Here is a 21,184-nt window from a genome sequence, read left to right as displayed (position 1 = left end):
TAGATTTTCTAGTTTATTTGAATAGAGCTGTTTATAGTATTCTCTGGTGGCAGTTTCCATTTCTGTGGGATCAGTGGTGATATGCCCTTTATTATTTTTTATTGTTTCTATTTCATTCTTTTCTCTTTTCTTCTTCATTAGTCCAGCTAGTGGTCTATTTTGTTACTCTTTTCAAAAAACCAGCTCCTGGATTCATTGATTTTTTGAAGGGTTTTTCATGTCTCTCTCTCCTTCATTTCTGCTCTGATCTGAGTTTTTTCTTGTCTTCTGCTAGCTTTTGAATTTGTTTGCTTTTACTACTCTAGTTCTTTTGATTGTGCTGATAGGTTATTGATTTTAGATCTTTCCCACTTTCTCCAGTGGGAATTTAGTGATATAAATTTCCCTCTAAACACCGCTTTAGCTGCCTCCCAGAGATTCTTGTACATTGTGTCTTTGTTGTCAGTGGATTCAAATAACTTATTTATTTCATTTATTTACCCAGTAGTCATTCAGGAGCAGGTTGTTCAGTTTCCATGTAGTTTTACAGTTTTGACTGAGTTTCTTAATCCTGAGTTCAAATTTGATTGCACTGTGGTCTGAGAGACTTATGATTTCCATTCTTTTGCATTTGCTGGGGAGTGTTTTACTTCCAATCTTGTGGTCAATTTTAGAATAAGTGCGATGTGGTGCTGAAAAGAATGTATCTTCTGTTGATTTGGGGTGGAGAGTTCTGTTGATGTCTATTAGGTCCACTTGGTCCAGAGCTGATTCAAGTTCTGAATATCCTTGTTAATTTTCTCTCTTGTTGATCTGTCTTATATTGACAGTGGGGTGTGAAAATATTCCACTATTACTGTGTGGGAATGTAGGTTTCTTTGTACATCTCTAAGAACTTGCTTTACGAATCTGAGTGCTCCTGTATCGGGTGCATATATTTAGGATAGCTAGCTCTTCTTGTTGCATTGATCCCTTTACCATTATGTAATGCCCTTCTTTGTGTTTTTTGATCTTTTAATTGGGGCATTTAGCCCATTTGCTATTAAGGTTTATATTGTTATGTGTGAATTTGATCCTGTCATTAATGATGCTAGCTGGTTATTTTGCCCATTAGTTGATGCAGTTTCTTCATAGTGTTGATGGCCTTTACAATTTGGTATGTTTTTGCAGTGGCTGGTACTGTTTTTTCCTTTCTATATTTAGTACTTCCTTCAGGAGCTCTGGTAAGGCAGGCCTGGTGGTGACAAAATCTCTCAGCATTTGCTTGTTTGTAAAGGATTTTATTTCTCCTTTGGGTATGAAGCTTAGCTTGGCTGGATATGAAATTCTGGGTTGAAAATCCTTTTCTTTAAGAATGTTAAATATTGGCCCCCACTCTATTCTGGCTTGTAGGGTTTCTGCAGAGAGATCCACTGTTAGTCTGATAGGTTTCCCTTTGTGGGTAACCCGACTTTTCTCTCTGGCTGCCCTTAACATGTTTTCCTTCATTTCAACCTTGGTGAATCTGATGATTATGTGTCTTGCGGTGCTCTTCTTGAGGAGTATCTTTGTGGTGTTCTCTGTATTTCCTGAATTTGAATGTTGGCCTATCTTGCTAGGTTGGGGAAGTTCTCCTGGATATTATCCTAAAGAGTGTTTCCAACTTGATTCCATTCTCTCCATCACTTTCTGGTACACCAATCAATCGTCGGTTTGGTCTTTTCACATAGTTCCATATTTCTTGGCGGCTTTGATCGTTCCTTTTCATTCTTTTTTCTCTAATCTTGTCTTCACACTTTATTTCATTAAGTTGATCTTTAATCTCTGATACCCTTTCTTCTGCTTGATCAATTTGACTATTGATACTTGTGTATGCTTCATGAAGTTCTCGTGCTATGTTTCTCAGCTCCATCAGGTCATTTGTGTGCTTCCCTAAACTGGTTATGCTAGTTTGCAATTCCTCTAACCTGTTTTCAAGGTTCTTAGCTTCTTTTCATTGGGTTAGAACATGCTCTTTTAGATTGGAGGAGTTTTTTCCTAATATTAGTTTTTCTTTGACTATCATTTGCATGGAATATGTTTTCTCAACAATTCTCTTTTAAACCATCTGTGTCTTTAGATCTAATGTTAGCCTCTTGTGTACAGCATATAGTTAGATCATTTTTTAAATCCAATATGTAGGGCAGGAAGAATGAGTAATTATTGCTTAATAGTTACAGAGTTTCTGTTTCGGATGATGAACAGATAGTAGTAATGATTATACAGTGGTGTAAATTAATTAAAGCCACTGAATTGTAAAATTGTCTAACATTACAAGTTGTGTGGTTGATATATATATATGTATGTATATATGTATATATACGTATATATATACGTATATATGTATATATACGTATATATATACGTATATATGTATATATACGTATATATATACGTATATATGTATATATACGTATATATATACGTATATATGTATATATACGTATATATATATCTCGAGAGAGAGAGAGTGCCACCATTTAAGAAGAAAAGATTCTGGAAACAACATAGTTCCCAAATCCATTCAAAGCAAATACTAATTAAAATGTTTATATTTTAAAAATATATAGTGAAACATTAAAATCATAGATATGTCAATAATGATGGGACAATTTTCAAGTAATATGTTATGATATTGAGGCAGAATAAATTAATATAGAATTTCATTTAAAAAATTTATTTATTCAACAGATATTTATGAAGTGGCTAGTATATACTGAGTATTTTGCTAGATAATTAGAATGAAAAAGATACTGTCACTATCCTGAAGATGTCAGTCTCTGCATAAATACTACACTTGATCTTAGCCAAAAGGCTGAGAAGCGATAATCTCTGTATAAATAAATGTCTATAGTTTGTTTCTTACTACATTAAACTATGCAAATTATTGAAAAGCAATATCCAGTCATTTCAATTCATCTTCAATGTTTCCTTTAAATATATTTTATATAGTATCCCTTTCACAATAAAACTATTTGGGGCAATTAAGTCTTTGGAAAAAAAATTTTAAAGTTAAATGTTTCATCACATAACTTCCTTTAATGCAAATCTCTCATATGTTAAAAAGTAAAGTAATTTAAGCAATCTAAATTATAGAAAAATTACATAAAATTATATAAGTGAATTTTTAGTAATTTTGGACATATATGAAGTCCTAGACATGACAGTAATAAGAAATTACAAATTCATTTAGTAAAATTAATGCATATTAACCAATATTAAAAGAAAAATAATAGTCATAATGCTATATAGTAGAAAATATGACAAAATGTAAGAAAAACCCTAAGCACCTGATAAAGAAAAAAAAAAAAAAACTCCATTAAAAAATAGACGAAGGACACGAACACACATTTCTTAAAAGAAGACATACAAGCAGCCAACAAACACATGAAAAAATGCTCTGCATCACTAATCATCAGATAAATGCAAATCAAAACCACAATGAGATATCATTTCACACTTGTCAAAATGGCTATTATTAAAATGTCAAAAACAACAGATCCTGGTAAGGCTGAAGAGAAAAGAAAGTGTTATACACTGTTGGCGGGAATGCAAATTTGCACAGCCACTGTGGAAAGCAGTCTGATGATTAATCAAAGAAGTTAAAACAGAGATACCATTTAGCCCAGAAATCCCATTACTGGGTATATATCCGAAGTACTATAAATCATTCTATCAAAAAGATACATTCATTCATGTGTTCATTGCTGCACTATTCACAATTGCAAAGACATGGAATCAACCCAAGTCCCTATCAATGGTAGACTGGACAAAAAAAAATGTGGTACCTATACATCATGGAATACTACAATGTCATAAAAAAGAATAAAATCTTGCCCTTTGCAGCAGCATGGATAGAGATGGAGGCCATAATCCCAAGCAAATTAAATGCAAAACAGAAAATCAAATTCCACATGTTCTCATTTGTAAGGAGAGCTAAACATTGAGCATAAAATAACATAAATATGGGAACAATAAACACTGAAGAACACTAGAGGGGTAGGGAGGGGGTTGTGTATTGAAAAACTGTCTATCAGGTACTATGCTCACAGTCTGAGTGGCAGGATCCATACCTTGAACCTCAGCATCATGAAACTTCCCATGTAACAAACCTGCACATTTGCCTCCTGTATCTAAAATGAAAGTTGAAAAAAATGCACAAAGTACAAAAAAATTGCAGAAAGATGTTATTTTTTAAAAAAGCAAAAACAATTATTTTTGTTAACAACCATAGGAGAACCTGTTCAACCTCACTAGAAATCAAGAAGACTGCATTAATATTACAGAAACTGTTTTTTTCATCATTATATTAGTAAAGATTACTGAAAATTATATTAACTAAAGCTAGTAAGGTTATGTGGAAAAAAAAATTTACATAACATTGCTGATGACAGTGTAAAATTTTAGGACAGCAATTTTAAATATATATTTTAAGCCCTTAAAATGTTAATATTATTTGATCCAGAAATTCCATTTATAAAAATTAATTGTACGGAAATACAATATATAAAATGTAAAGGAATATGTTAAACACCTTATTATTAATGAATATCAAAAAATGAAAATTCTAAACATTTTGCATTAAAATAATGCTCATGAGTATTATGTAGATATATGGAAAAATGCAAGTGATATAATGTCTGGGGAAACATAAGGATGTAAAATTTATTTTATGTTAAAACAAACAAAGACACCTGTAACAAATAGAGAAAAAATGTCTGCCAAAGTACCTCACTGTTTGTAGCACGCCTTGACATTAACCTACTGTGTAGTTTTGGACAAGATACTTTATTTTTAGCTTGGCTTAGCTATAAAATGCAAGGTTTTGAAATTCCCAAATTATAATTATAAATTTGAAATGATATTTTATATATAGTAATTACACTATTAAACAGGAATTTGCTATTTCAACTAGATGTACTTTTAAGAGTGAACAGACTTTAAAAGCTCATAATAAAGTTCCTCTGGCTATAAGAATGTGTATTAGAGTCATATGAAAGAGGTTTGATGCATTTTTGAATATGAAGCATGAATCCTTGGCTATCAGTAGGATACCCCAAAGATGGATATAAAGAAGTTAATGAATATACTTAACTGAAGGACTTGTCAGCTAAAAGATAATGCAGTAAACTAGGAAAAGAGACAAGAATGTAGGCAAACTGTGTAAACTTGTAAAACTCAAAGAAATTTACTAAGGCCAATTTGGAATAACCTAAGTCAAAATTATTGTCAACGAAAGTCATAAAGTTCTGAAAAATAGCTTAACTCAAGGACTTATTGGCAGTCTTATTTCTTTTACCAATATTTTGTTCCTAAGATTCTGATAAACACTGTGGCAATTGTGTTAAGAATATTAATGATGAAAAGGATGAGCAGACACCACCATTTTTGATAGCATGTAGTTTACATTGCTCTGTAATGTAAATTGTGAGTGCCATTGTAAATGCCTTATAGCTGGCTCTGAGGTAGACTCAGACAGGATAGTGTTGAGCAAGCTGTTAGAAGTACATGGAGAGTGGGATGGTTTATTTAATTCACTTTGATTTGGTTAGAAACCAGGTGCTAGTAAGAAACACAGGAGCAAGAATTTCTGGCGTCAAAAGCTTTTCAATCAGGTAGAAAGTAAATCGATACAGTAATGAGAGCTGTATAAAATACGTGTAGAATTTAATAATTTGCATAATGATACTAAAACTCACAAAAAAATATGTCAATTTGTCTCCATTTTTTTCATACTGGTAAAGTTCATGCACACTAAGATAATCAGTAGTTGCCTACGTCGAATGAGATCAAGGGGATTGTAAAGACCAGAAACCACTCTCTCCTGTTTATCTCCTTTTGTGCCCTCTTCTCCAGGCACTGGCCTGAATTGCATCATCAGGAAATTAAGATGCTTTCCCCTATTACAATGCATATATCTCAGGAAAGATCATGTATTTTGTTGCTGGCAGTGTACTGAAATAAAGATGAATACTGAGCTCAGAGCCACAAGCCCTAAAATGTAATCTGAATTTTATATTCTACTTATAAGCCACATGACTTTGGGCAAGATTCTTAATTTATTAGAGCCTGATCATATTTTACTGTAAATTAGAAGTAATAATGTCTGACTATTCTACTTTAAATGTTAGTGTAAAAAGGGATGAAATAATAATGCTCATAAAATCGCTTTGTAGATTGCAAAGTTTTTTCCTCTATTAGTTCAAACTAGTTTAGTAGCATTTTTCCAATAGAACAGTAAGCTGATGGCAAACTTTAATTTCAGAAGTCACCTGAACACAAGTACTTATGGTGATGCTTCTGGGAGGATATGGAAGCAGAAGTAAGAACTTTCTGAAGACAAATATTGCCTCCTTCATATTTTATGATGGATTTTTCTGTATTCATTAAAAATTCTTTTTATTTCATCTTAAACATGTCATAAAATTCATAGCATTTTGAGACAACATATCCTTATGAATGTCTATAATGATTTTTCAATGCCATTAATGGTACATATGCTAACTCCTAGTTCTAGGTTATATCATGTCTGCAAAACACATCCTCTTGTTCCATTTGCTCCTATAATTTTTGTTCATCCTCTTTAATGCATAAAGCTTTTGTCATGTAATGCCCCAATGTCAGAGCAAACAGAGTGCTGAGTAGTGCCAAAATAGTGTGAAATAATAAAAGCAGAAATAATTTTTTACTGTGAATGTTTAAATCCTTTGAAGAGATATGTGTTTTCACTAATTTGATTATTTCAAAGCCTTTTAAATAGCAGTGTTCTTTTTCACACTAATTAATGCCTTCATCCCCTCTGCCCCACTCAATATGTGGCATAGCCCCCTCCACAGACCACACTCAGCAGAGAAAACTAAGCATGTCTTTCCACGGTTCTCTTTGTTTTTCCAAATGTAGTTTTACTTTCATATATTCAAATCACTTTCCTTCATTCAAAAATAATTAAACCTTATCATTTCCAAAGTATATTTGTACAATATTCTGGATTGAATTTTTTTTCTTCCAGTCTCCTCTGAAACTGATCTATCATCTCTTCCCTATCGCTCTCATTTTTTCTTATCCAACTACTTTTTAGCATCACAGTCCAAGTAGTGAATACAGCGGTGCTCCCTCCAGGTCAGGGCTAGCACTCCCATCTCCCAGCTGCTGGGGGTACCTGCTGCTGCTGATTTGCCTTTTACCCATTGTAATGAGTTCCTTGGTCACAGTTGAAGTCCTAGGTGATATAGAAATATAAATGTCTGACCCTGTTGTTGCTGTTAGGATAACTCTGTAGGACAACCAAAGCTTCAGAATTCCCTTTAAGTATGACTAGCCCTTAGGTACAATTACCTGTGGGTCAGCTTATCCTTCTTGCCTATCCTGCCTTCCTCTTTACATACAGGTGTGTCCTGAGTGTACCAACTCACAAACCTATTTCTCTGCCGTGAATACTACTCTATGAAATTCAAACTAACATAGCTCATGCTAGGTGTAGTTCTCAATACAAAGGCAAAAGTGAAATATTGGACATGGATTGCCTGCTAGCTGGCTGACAAAAGAGACCCCCATCACTGGAGGAGAGGTAGACATGGGCTTAACTTAATTTGCCAAACTCTATGACATTAGAAGTGTCTATTCCGAAGAAAGAACCTGTGTGGAATTTATGTGAAGCCCTCATGGGAGAATCACAATATAGACCTCTTTGGGCTCTGGAGAAAAGTGATTCCATCTCCAGCAAATCTGTTTACCATTTCTTAGTCAGAGGCCCTTGTAGAGAGAGATGCTTACATGTATCCCATGTATCCAGGGCTACACATTATATTTGGACTCTGTCTGCCTAATAAGCTATAAGGTACAGCAGGGCAATGTAAAAAGTTGTAGCATGTAACGTATTCACCTGGAATCAGGGATGAGCCAAGCCACAGGGCACCAGCAAGCTACCCAAGCTGGCATCCCAGGTCTCCATCTCATCACCAGCCTAGAACCTGCACCACTCAACAACTAGCAAATATGCCACCTAAGGGACAATCCCTATGGTGACCTAAGACAGAACAAAAGGTGAAGATTTGCTGACAGATAGGCTCAGCATGCAAGCTAAATATTGAGGTTTCCTCTTCAACAGCCCCCTGTTAGCTGTTCCTAAAACATAAGTGAGGAGAAAATGCTCCCCACTGCACAGAACTCTGGACAGTGCATCTGGGTATCCATTTTCTGGAAATACAAGTGGAATGAGATAAGAATATGGGTGATTCACGGACAGAGGTGAAAGATTTGACCCAGTCAGGGATCTAGGAATACTAAAATATCAGAACATTAGGGACAAAGGGGTCCGAGGAAAAAGCCCCAAACAATGAGCACTCCTAATACTTCAGAGATTTTACAACAGCCTGGCTCTGTCATTGGCATAAAGAATGCATGAATAAATGGGGGCCACACATGAGCCCAACCTGACTCCTCATGCACACAGGAGGATCCAGCTTCTACCACAGCTGAATGTTCAATCTTTCACCAATAGAAGCCAAAAATGAGTGCTCAAGGTGCCACCAATGTGGCCAAATCAATCAACTATTTTGTGGCAGATTGATAATATTGGGCTCTTTTCACCCCAAAGAGGCATTAATTTATTTAGACATGAATAGACACACACTCTGGTATGAGGTTGCCTTTCCTGTTCACCAAGCCTCAACATTTTAGGACTTGCAGAATTTTTGCAGGAGTCTTTGTAACTCCTCATACCTACAGACCCATTGTACAACAAAAGAGGTGCTGGAGCATCACCAAGGCACCTAGTGGTGCCCTCAGCACTGCATCACCCTCAGGGTTTGGGCAAAAGAGGACAGACAGTTCAGTGGCCTCTACGTATATAGTTAGTGTTTCATCTAGGAGATATACTATGAGAAGGGAACACCACCCCCAGGGTGTGGTGGAATAGACCTGGAATCACTGACCAATACACAGTTCTGTGTCCCTGGCAGGTAGACTACATGGGTCAGAGAATGAAGAGGTGGATTTAGGACAGGTTGCAGCTATCACCATTCCCAGCTGCTCAAATGGGGAATGTGAGCATCTTGTGCTGACAACTCTGTACTGTGCAGGTGGAGGTCATAAGCCACGGTGCTTTCTGGTGCTTCTAAACACTTTGTACCAAGAGATCAGTAAACAGTTTAAGGAGTCACCTTCTGCAGGGATAATTGTCCCTTAACACAATCAGGAGGTAGGAAGAAGGTGAAGAAGAACTTATTTGGCATGCAATAACTCTGCCAAATGTTTATGCTGCTATTGCCACTTTTAACGGTCAATGGGAATAAATCAGCATCCATAGCCACAGGATCAGCTCTTGGGATGACAGTGTGGGTTAGCCCAGGAGGCAAACTGCCCAGAGCAGCAGATGTTATGGTAATGACAGGGCCAATCAAGAATGAGGAGTGGAGGAGGGGATGATGCTTGTCAGTTATGGCCTTGACAGCAGCCATAGCAGCGGGGGCTATTTATCATCTCATTAACCCTTCTCTTGTTTTCTACACAAGGACCAGTGAGAATCCAGGGCAAGTGAGAATCCAAAATGCACCTGGATGGGCCCACTTTAGCGTAAAAAGCCAGTGGGGCTGCGGAATGGGAGATGTGCACTGCAGTGGATATTGTGGTTCTGGGCTCACATCCGTTGCGAGGGCTGCTGTACTCCCAGCATCTAGAAATATCATCTGTTGAAAGCTCTCTCAAAGAAAACTCTTAAAGGAACCCAATCTAAGACAGCTTGTATAGAGATTAAAATTGATATATTTGAAGTGAATTTTCATCTTCCCCTCAACCACTCTCTTCTTTAATTTATTTTAGGGATTGTCAGCACTTTTACTCTATCTTCTAAGCATTATATTTGAAAATAAAATCAAGTTTACCATCAGACTCCCTGCCTCTAATTCTGTTAATTCTAATTCCCACACACCTCATGAATCTCTATGTCATCATTATCATTATACACCACTAATATAGTTTAGATACCTTTTCTCTCTTGAGTATTCACAGTAAATTCAAAATTAATTTATTTTCTCTACTCTTGACATTCCACATTGTATAATGTAACCCCACTCAATTTCCTTTTTTAAACTTAAATCATATTTCTGCTACATAACACCTTTCAATGGTAGTATCATGATCAGATTTAAATCTTTGTTAAGACACACAAAATCCTTCAAGATTTAGCCTTGCTCAATTTTATTTATTTATTTATTTATTTATTTATTTACTTTATTTTACTTTATTTTATTTTATTTTTAAGACAGAGTCTCACTCTGTCGCCTGGGCTGGAGTGCAGTGTGGCGATCTCGGCTCACTGCAAGCTCCACCTCCTGGGTTCACGCCTTTCTCCCGCTTCAGCCTCCTCAGTAGCTGGGACTACAGGCGCCCGCCACCACACCCAGCTAATTTTTTGTATTTTTAGTAGAGACGGAGTTTCACTGTGTTAGCCAGGCTGGTCTCGATCTCCTGACCTTGTGATCCACCTGCCTCGGCCTCCCAAAGAGCTGGGATTACAGGCGTGAGCCACTGCGCCCAGCCTCAAATTTCTAATCTCATTTTTGCCACTGACTTTCAACTGTACTCTGTTCCAGCCAAGCCACTCTTGATTATTCACAAATCATGTTGCTTTTGCTCATTCCTTCCACCTTGCCTGTTGCTGATTCTGCCTAAGGGGACTCACTTGAGTGCTCCCCCAACTTCGGCCAGTTCATGTCTCGTTTTATGTTTCAGCCCCCAGGAAAATCATAACTCCTTAGGGAAGCTTTTTCAAAAACACACTACTGGCTGAAATATGTGTCCTAACTGCTCCATAGCACCTTGTGTAATAAACAGTAATAAAATATTTTTATTTATTAATTTTTAGAAATTAGTGATATTGATGAGAAGATTATGAATGACTTTATTAAGACCTCTTTCAGTGCACTATTTCAATGCAACGAGGAGTTCCTGGTTAATAACATGTTAATGTGGGTTTAGGAAGTTAGCTCTCCAAATGGAAATTATATTTGTACACACACATACCACACGTCACATACCTGTACACAACTAGGCACTGAAGAAGGATAAAATGTGAAGATGTGTATTATTGTGTTATACCCTGAGAGGTAAGACAGAGTAGGTAGAAGTTCATTTCTTTTTCAAGTGTGGAATACTAAAGAGCCCTGCCAATCCTACAGTCACATTCAGGAAGCGTGGGTAGAGAAGATGCACTTCTGTAATTCAGCAGCATCAGGCACATGGCTTTGTTTTTGGTGGTCAAAATTTATATCAAACCAGAATATTCTCCTGGTTAGCAAAAATGCAATAGACATGGTACTTGTTGATAAAACTAAGTGCATCTGGATATGAGGTGCTAAAGGCAGCTTGTTTCTTCAGGTCTATTGCAGGGGAAGTATTCAACACCTCTGCTCATGAGCCAGTTGGTGTAACAGCCTGCTTGCTGCAACCTGTCCTCTGGCATCAGGCAATCTTTCAATGGGGCAGTGAAAAACAGAGGAAATTAGAGGTGTCATGTACTTAAAATATGGACAGGAAAGAGGACAAATGGCCGTTCTGTAGGGTTTGTAGGCGGTAAACTGAATGCTTGTAAAAGAAGTTTTGTTGTTTATTATATTATTAAGTCTATATTTATTATTTTTATATTATTTTGGATTATAATATTTTGGATATAATATAGAACTATATATACTTATTTTACAGTTCGATGTTTTAAAAATCTGCATTAGACCCAACTTTAGTTAAGTTAAAAAAGTAAGGTGAGTATTAAATGAAAAATTAACTAGTGAATTCTAATATATCATAAAGTTGATAAGAAGTATGCAATTGCACAAAATGTTGTTTAATGTTCACCCATTCACCATGGGAATAACAGTATTACTGATTGCATAAAAGCCAAATGGAACAAATTAGCATATGCTTGTAATACAGGATTAGTAGTTACTTTAAAAACAAAACATTGCCCAAATAAGATGATCTAATATATTTAGATGGAGAAGGTATATTTACAAATCATTCTTTATGCATAACTTTTTATTTTGATCCAACGATTCTCCATATAAATGAAATATACTCATTTTGAATATGAAGTTTTCTTACCAAAGTGAGCCGAATGATATTTATTTGTCTCCATTAGTAGAATAAATTCACAGATAATTAAATGATGTCTTCTTTCTATTAATGCTTCAAATTTAAAAAATCTGTTAACTCTAATAACTGTTTTTTCATCCCATTTGTAGAATAAAAGTTTTAGAAATTTATTTCTATCAAATTAAACTATCTCTATTATTTTGAATGCTATCATAAATTCATCTAAACCTTTAGCATTGGTTATGTTATTTACTGTACACTGATAATATGAATATATGCAATTAATAGAGCACAGAGTTGTAGTAAGATCAAATTCTTCGAAATTAAAAAACATATGTACCTGAAGTGCACCTGAATTGATTTTGGTGAACATACCATTCATAATTGCATTTCAACAAACTGTGATCCTCTACTAAAAATAATCTACCAAAAATGATTAGTCTACTTATTAATGCTTAGATAATTAATAGAATGAAATATATCTCAATTTCTCTTTAGTGTGCCTAGTATATGTTTATATTTTAGAGATAACAGTCTTTTAAAAATAATGCTTGATAAAATAATCTTACAGGTGAACCAATACCAGGAAACCAATTTGTTAGCTAATAATTATTTATTATCACATCTTGGGCAGCAAATTGCTTGGCCACATTGCTTATTATTAGACCGAGGAGACCACATATTCAACTAAAACTACAGGGAACTCAGATAAGAGGAAAATATTTAAATATGTCTCCGACACCCACCCCTTTCCCAAACAGAGATTCCTTACTTAAAATCATTTGGCACCTCTGTTGCTTTGTTTGTGATTATCTATATTATATCTGTGATGTCTTCCACAGCCAGTGACCCTTCCTGTTTCTGATATCAAATATAAAAATTGTAACTAAGATTGTTTAAAATACAAAGCAAATGTTAAATACAAATAATACCATGGAATAAAAGCTTTTGATAAAGTAAACATGAATTTATTTTCTATACTACAATCAGAATTATCTTTTTTTATTCTCTCTTTCCCTCTTCCTCACCCTGCCCTCCTTATGTTCTTGGAAAAAAGCAAATAGCAAAGCCCTTTCATGCCTCTGATTTAACACTTCCCGTTGCCTCTCTTTGAAACCTTTTTACCCCTACTCATTTCATAGCTATTCCATTCTTGCTGTGGTCTCACTACAAATATCACTGCCTTAGGGAGTCTTTTCCTGCAAAACTACTAAAAGACCTTCTGAATCCTCTCTCTGTCAATACCTTTCTCCTTTTTTTTTTCCATAGACCTCATTGCCATGAACCCCTCCTGCTGTGCACCTCTCCTTGTAATGAGAGCTTCCAGTCAGTCTAACTGACCACTGTTGAAGCCCTGGGTCCTAATGGAGTTACTGGCATGCAGGGGACATGCAATAATTCTAACTTTTGTAAAATAAACATATTAAAACAGAATCAACTTTAATGAAGAAAAATCACTTCATTTCCCTCTAGTTATGTGGTTGTCATGTTATTGGAGGCCTGTAATCGAGAAGTGGGGGAAACATATACTAAAACGAGAACTTATAAAAGCCTATGAAATGCCCAACTTTAGAGAAGGCATGGTGAAAACAGCCAGTAATATTTTCTGGACTGTGCAAGCCCAATGGTCTCTGTCTTCTCTAGAGAACTTTGGTTAAAGGACCTTGAGTTTGGATTGAATAATTCCTGCCATTAGTAATAGTCTTAATTTGCTGAACTTGTTAGAGGTCAAGTCGAAAGGAGAGAGCAAAAGAAATAAATAAATGAACAAAACTAATAGCAATGTATGAAGAAATTTTTGAATATTTTTAAAGCCTGGAATTTGACCCAAAACCTTTATATTAAGTAATTACAGACCAGATTTTTACTTTCCCATGTCTTTCCACGGACCTGTGAAGCTCCTGCTTGCTCCTCCAGGACAAGGAAGTCAAATGTGGTCACGTATGTTTGGTGAACTTCATTAGCATGATAGTCTGAGGATATTTTCATAAAAGAAAATCATTTGACATTGTTTATGCAGGCACTTTCTTTTTCCCATGAAATACAAGTTGAGAAGTGATAAAATATGCACTATAGAATAGAATATGTAATACATTTACATATAGTGTTACTGGATCTAAGATACCTATTGATTTATTAAAACTTGTTTGTTTTTGACAGTCAAAAACAGTGTTTCATTAAAAATATTCCTTGGACATTTATATGAAATGATAAGCATATAATTTTTCTTGAATTTTAAAACAAAATTAAATATTTCCCATACACAAAACCTGCAAGTAAAGATGAAGAAAGAACAACACAACAAATCCCAGCAATTTTACTACTGGAGTTCACTATAACAATCATTGAAGACTGTCAATGGCGAAAGCCATGTATGTGGTTTCAATCTAAGGACTGATTAAATAATTAATTAAAGAATATAAAAGAAAAATATGTTCTGCAGAAGAATAATTTGCCTATGAGCTACTATCTATAAGAGATAAATCTTATTTGAAGGAATGCACGCAAACAGGTAAGCATCACAGAACCTTGGATTCAATGCAATCACATTCAATTATACAATGTGGGCCGGGTGTGGTGGCTCACGCCTGTAATCCCAGCACACTGGGAGGCTGAGGTGGGAGGATCACTTGAGGTCAGGAGTTCAGAATCAGCCTGGCCAACATGGTAAAAACCCCATCTCTACTAAAAATACAAAAATTAGCTGGGAGTGGTGGCACACGCCTGTAGTCCCAGCTACTCAGGAGGCTGAGGCAGGAGAATTGCTTGAACCTGGGAGGTGGAGGTTGCAGTGAGCTGAGATTGCGCCACTGCACTCCAGCCTGGGTGACAGAGCAAGACTCCACCTCAATATATATATATTATATATAATATATATTATATATAATATATATACACACACATATGTATGTGTATATATACATATATACACATATATACACATATGTATACATATAAATATATATACATACAATGTGATCATAAATAATGATTAATCCATGTGCAATTGAAGATGAAATGTTGAAATTTTATCAAGCAGAATTTTTCATGTGAAGAGAATGAGGCATATAATAAGTAATCCATCATTTGTTCCTGACACTGGATCATTTGATGGCTGAACACAAGCACAGATTATAAGTAATTTGAAAACACTTCATTTAGTGTGTGTGAGGCATTCTGAGAGTCTGCTGTTCTTTCAGTGAAGCATCATCTTTGTTATTTATTGAAATGGGCATTCACTGTGTTGGGTCCTTTCCTACGTTATCTCTGATCCCTGCAAGAGCTATGCAATAGCCAGAGTTATCGCAATTTCCCACGATACAATAAAGGAAGCACCATACACGTTCACTATATTTCATAGCTAAGAAGTAGAAATCAAAACTAAGTCTGTCATTTTCCACAGTTTATATTTCTTCTTTTATTCTGACCTACCTTTTTAATGATTTCCCTAACCAAACATCAGACTCATTTATTGAACATGATTATAAATAAACTCTTATTGCTAATGCCTGACTTCTTTCTTAAAATAGAGGAGAGACTCAGAGTCCCATTTAGAATAAGACACTAAACCCAGGAAAGCAATTTATTCATAGCATGCTCTGAGTCATCACTTCTTCTTATAATAATGCTGCTATTTTAAGCATTTGTCTCCTCCATATGTGAAAAGTTTCCCATAAGCTATTCATTTGAGTAAGACCAATTGTAAAATTGGCTCAAAGTTTGAAAATGCCAGTAACCTAGAGAATATCAGTGGGAAGGGAAGAGGAAACAAAGCTTGCCCTAGCTTTTTATTTTTGACACTTATAATACAGACACAAAGCTGGCTGCTAGCTCCATCAGAAAACAGGGATACAAAGCTGGCTGCAACTAAGGGACTCAGGTTAATGAATAAATTCACTTTCAAATGACATCAAGTGTTCCTTGGATGCATACCATTCAAAACTGTAATGCATTAATAATGTACAAATGGAAAGTAAAGTTGTATTAATGCTAATGAAAGGCTTATATGTTGAACGAAAAAGGTTAAAAATCCCCCAGCACATTCTTTATTCATTTCCTTACCAGCTCACTGTTTTCAGGTCCAATTATTCATGCCCTAGAGAAAAATTTCTCTTTAAAGAAACTGAAGCAACTTTCACATATGAAGGTAAACTAAACACTATGTTAACTATTTTATGTGCAATAAAAGTAGCTTTTTACCACATAGGTAAAAAACAAAAACACTTGAAACAAAACAAAAACACTTGAAAGAACAATTTATGTAGCTTATAACTTATTGTATAGAACATGTTAAAAATTACAACAATAATGCTTTGAAGGCAGTATCTATTTATACTCTTCTCACATCACAAATCACCTGGTATTTGATATTTGACTCATGAGTGTCCAGCAATAACCGTAAACATACTTTTTACCCTTTGCAAATTGTCTTGATAAATCTTCTGTTTAAGCAATTGATCAAACTGTCCCACCAAGTCCTATTTCCATTTGGCATTATCCCTCTTGAGTCTATAACTAGTCCCTCATAATGTTTAGACTTTTCTCCATACTGCATGAAAGTACCTACCCAATTCTAGATCTGTCCTTTTCATTAGACTGTAGACTTCTTGAGGGGAGGGACTGCATCTGTTGTTATACTCCTAGTATCTAGCAATAGTCATGTGGCATAATTGATGCATAATAAGAATGTGTTCAATAAATAAATTGACAAGTCCTATTTGGAAGATATTGTGGTAATACAAATGAGAAGAGGTTAGCTAAGTTAGTAATATTGAAAATGGAAAAGGGAGAACACCTTTTAGGTTTGCTTAGAGAAAGTTATTAAAAGGCTAAATGGCAAGGGTAAGGATAAGGCAAGAGGATAGAACTAAATTTGGATTTATTTAGATGGATGAGATGGGAATACAAAGGTGTGAGACTAAAATGGACAGCAAGCTCAGTGTTGAACACACTTTTGAAATGTCATTATTATGGAGTCTTAGAGATCATGCATGTTTGAACTGGACATAATAGAATAGGAATGCATTATCATTAGGCCAGTTGCCTAAGTTAAAGATTGAACTAGATTGTCTAATCAAGCTCAGAACTTCTCCCTCAAATGTATTTCATCTAAATTTATTCCCTTCAAATTAACTCCACATATAAAAATATATATTTCATCAAATATATTAAAACATTCAGAGGAGTATACAGGTTTTCAGTTTGAGAATTTATTTGAAATCTATTAAAGAGAAAAGTTAATCTTTTTCTATTAGAATTTTTCTAAAACTCAAACCTTATAGATTAATTTTATAATAGTTTAATGATATCAATCTGGTAAGTTGATGTATTACAATATTTATTTTGATCATAGCCATGTAAAATTTTTCAAAAGAATGCCTCAAATTCACGTGGTAAAGAAAGCACCAGCACATTTCCACATACTACTGGTCATGGCATGCTATTTGTTATTCTTAACCTACAGATTTTATTTTCAGAAAGTTTACATGCCATCTGTGTGATGAAAATAGGCAAAAAAACTTTGTTTTGTTGGTACAGATTTCTTGGATTCTAAGAGCATGTTAGGCTGTTCCTCCTGCTATAACAAAATACCCAGGACTGAATAATGTAGAAAAAATAGAAATGTATTTCTTACAGTTCTGGAGACTGGAAGTCCAAGATCAAGGTGCTGACAGATTTGGTGTCTGGTGAAAGGTCATTCTCTGCTTCAAAAATAGTGCCTCGTTGCTGCCTTCTCCCGCGGCAGAAGGAGGAAGGGCAAAAGGGACTAGGGCACCACCTCAACTTCTTTTATAAGGGCACTAATTCCACTCATGAGGACAGAGCCTCATGACTTAATCACCTCCCGAAAGGCTCTCCTCCTAATGCTATCACATGAGGTATTAGGTTCTAATGTATGAATTTTGAAGGAACACATTCATTCAAATCATGGCAAAGGTTTTTTTTGTTTTTGTTTTTGTTTAACTTGTTGTTATTGTTGCTTTTTTCTGCAAACATGATAAAATTCAATCACACTAATAATTTGTATTATCAATTCTCTCTAGGAATCAACTGTTCTATTTACTTCTTTTTAACATATGAACACACAGTTGCCAGTTCAATGGATGGTAAACATTCTAAAGAGAAAAACAAATGGGTATCCTCAGAGAGCTACATCTAAGTAAATATATTCTGCAATCTAAGAAAAAACCACTATCTCTGTTCTCCTCAAGGTTGTCTGCAGGCTGGCCCACTGACAGAGATTAAGCACTTTATAAAATAACTTCCAAATTAATAAATATCTGTATAGGTTTATTTTTGAAGCCACACTATTCTTCACATTTACTAATATGACTTCTAGAATTTAATTATGAACTTTATTGATGCAAATTCTATGGACTAGGCTGATCTGCCCTCCCACTTGATAGTGGCCTCAACCACATGACATGCTTTGACTGACAGTGGGATTTTGCAGTTGTTCCCAATACAGAGACTAAAATAGAATTGTGCATTAGGGCTTTCTCTCTTCTCCCTTTGCCATTTACAAGAAAAGGACGTGCCTGGGCTAACCTCCTCATTCTTAGAGAAGAATAAGGAACAGTCAGAGGATGCTCCAGAGAACCATCCGAACTGCAGCCGTATAAATTAGCCTGTCCAGATCAATCTTCTGAATCCCACAGAAGCACGAGAAACAAATGTTTACTTTTGTAAGGCAGTGATGCATAGTCATTATGTGTTACATGGCAAACTTGGGCCACTGCTGATGTAAGTGCCAACTCTTCAACATGAAGTCCAAAGCTCCTCAGATTTGGTGCCTGACTATTTTATTTTTGTGTGCCCTTCCCAACCCCTAATTTTCCTCCTCCTCTGTCAGTGTTCTGTCAAGTCTCAGGGATTTCACACTTGCCTTTCAATCTTCCTTCACCGTGTGCCTACTTAGACACCCAGGACCTACGAATTCTCAAGTGAAATGTATTTTTTTCCAACTATTGCTAATAGCCCCTTAATCTAGTTTGTAGCTTCCAGGTTATCCTGGACTCTCTTTGCTAAGAACCATTTAAACTCAAGACTACTTGTTCAACATCAATCTTCATTGGGCTAAAAGGACAAAGACCTCCAAAAGCACAGACCCTAAGGACTGGAATGTAACAGACATTAACTCTGCTGACTGGTTGATCAAGACTTATAGAAAACACAGTGCCCCTTCAACATCTTGAGGATGGTAGCACAGTAGCAAAGGGTCGCTGATACTCATGTACTGCAGTGGGTGGGACTATCCCACAGTGTGTGAGGGGCAGAAATGTTCATCTCCTTCTAAGGGCTCATCATGCAAGTCTCGCTGTGCAAAACACTTCACACACACTTTCTTGCTTACACTTTACCATAAGCCTGTGAGAAAAGTGTTATTCACATATCCATTTTAGAGATGAAGAAAATGAGGCTCATAGTGTCTGTGTGATTTGCAGAAGCAACTCCCTGATATGTTCTGAGGAATTTGAAACAGAAAGAAAAAGCATGATAAAATTCTAGTTATAGATGAAAGGATATGTTGTGGTTAAGACAAGATCTATTGAAATATGGGCTAGCTGGAAATAATGCTCAAATGTTTCAGAATCTCTACCTTATGTTTTACAGTTTATTATTTTTAACATGCTATCTCATTTAATTTTAGAATAACGCTGTAAGGAAAAGCAAAGCTATATCACTCCCATTCAATTCATGCAGGTTTGAAGGATAATACTTTGAGTTACAAAAGTTTTATGGAAATCAAAACTGATAATTTAAGCAAAGGTAAAGAAAAATACAATGAGAAAAGTTTGAAGTCAGTTATTCTTAATAATAAATATATTAATCCAGAAAAAAATAAAATATATCAGAAGCCACAGAAAGAAAGAATAAAAAATTAAAAGATTTAAGGAAGAGGGAAACAAGACATAAAATTTAAGGGTATGAAAAGTATATATTAGCCAAAGACCTTTTGAATCTTTCTTGATTTTGTTTTTTCTATATTTGAGTTATAAACATAGCAGTGAATTATGTGTTAATTTTCACAATGCTCTATAATGTCCTTGTATATCAAGAAATGAGTAAGAGCTGGGCGCAGTGGCTCACGCCTGTAATCCCAGCATTTTGGGAGGCTGAGGCGGATGGATCACGAGGTCAGGAGATCGAGTCCATCCTGGCTAACACGGTGAAACTTCGTCTCCACTAAAAATGCAAAAAAAATTAGCCGGGCATGGTGGCAGGCACCTGTAGTCCCAGCTACTCAGGAGGCTGAGGCAGGAGAATGGTGTGAACCTGGGAGGTGGAGCTTGCAGTGAGCTGAGATCGCACCACTGCACTCCAGTCTGGGTGACAGTGTGAGACTCCGTTTCAAAAAAAAAAAAGAAATGAATAAGAAAGGCAAGAAATTTTATTTTTTATATTACACATTAATAATATATTGTATGAAAAGTTGGGTTTTTTTGAATGTCATTCAAAATACTTTTTTGACTGTTTAAATTTTTTTGAATATTTACTTTAGGGCTATCTTTGAAATACTTGAAGATTAGGAAACAACTACCTGATAGTTTCCTTAAGTGTCTGAGTTCATTTTACAATAAATACAATGTTCTTCATTCCCCTAAAAGAAAAGAAGAAATAATTTATCTGAAGAAGAACATAAAAATCACATCAAACAGCTCTCTTTGTATTGTTGAGCTGTAACACAATTAGAAAGAAAAAATAAATATATAATTTTAAAATGCTAAGATATATGTGAATATTGTCAGAACTATATTATAACTTGTATAGTGAAGATTTCTACTTACACAGGAGACATTTCAAGAAAGAATTAATTTTGATGTTTTCAAATTTTTTTATATTTTTAGTAACTGTCTTTGATGTGAAATAATTGAAAGATTATGGAATAATAACATAAAATTTAAGAAATAAAAGGTTGAGAAGTTTAAGCTATGGAATTCATACTATGATCATATAAATGCTTTATATGAAAAGCCTAAAGATGTATAATAAAGTGTGTGTACATGTGCACATGTGTGTACATGAGGGTCATACACCTTTGGGAAAAACAGTAGCTCAGAGCTCCTTCAGTTTATCACAGCCACGTCAAAGATTTTTA

The 21,184-nt window shown here is 35.3% G+C and overlaps 1 protein-coding gene and 1 pseudogene across 1 annotated transcript in view; both read right to left on the bottom strand.

Annotated features, from left to right (window-relative positions):
* The window catches only part of SNTG1 (syntrophin gamma 1), an 873,149-nt gene that overhangs the window by 53,684 nt on the left and 798,281 nt on the right, over positions 1-21,184 (bottom strand). The window lies entirely within an intron of this gene.
* On the bottom strand, positions 2,716-2,824 carry LOC129043354 (U2 spliceosomal RNA; annotated as a pseudogene).

Source organism: Pongo pygmaeus, chromosome 7 (assembly GCF_028885625.2).
Source record: "Pongo pygmaeus isolate AG05252 chromosome 7, NHGRI_mPonPyg2-v2.0_pri, whole genome shotgun sequence".
Classification (NCBI taxonomy): domain Eukaryota; kingdom Metazoa; phylum Chordata; class Mammalia; order Primates; family Hominidae; genus Pongo; species Pongo pygmaeus.
Note: the sequence above shows the minus strand (reverse complement) of the source record. Positions and strands in the feature narration are given on the sequence as shown.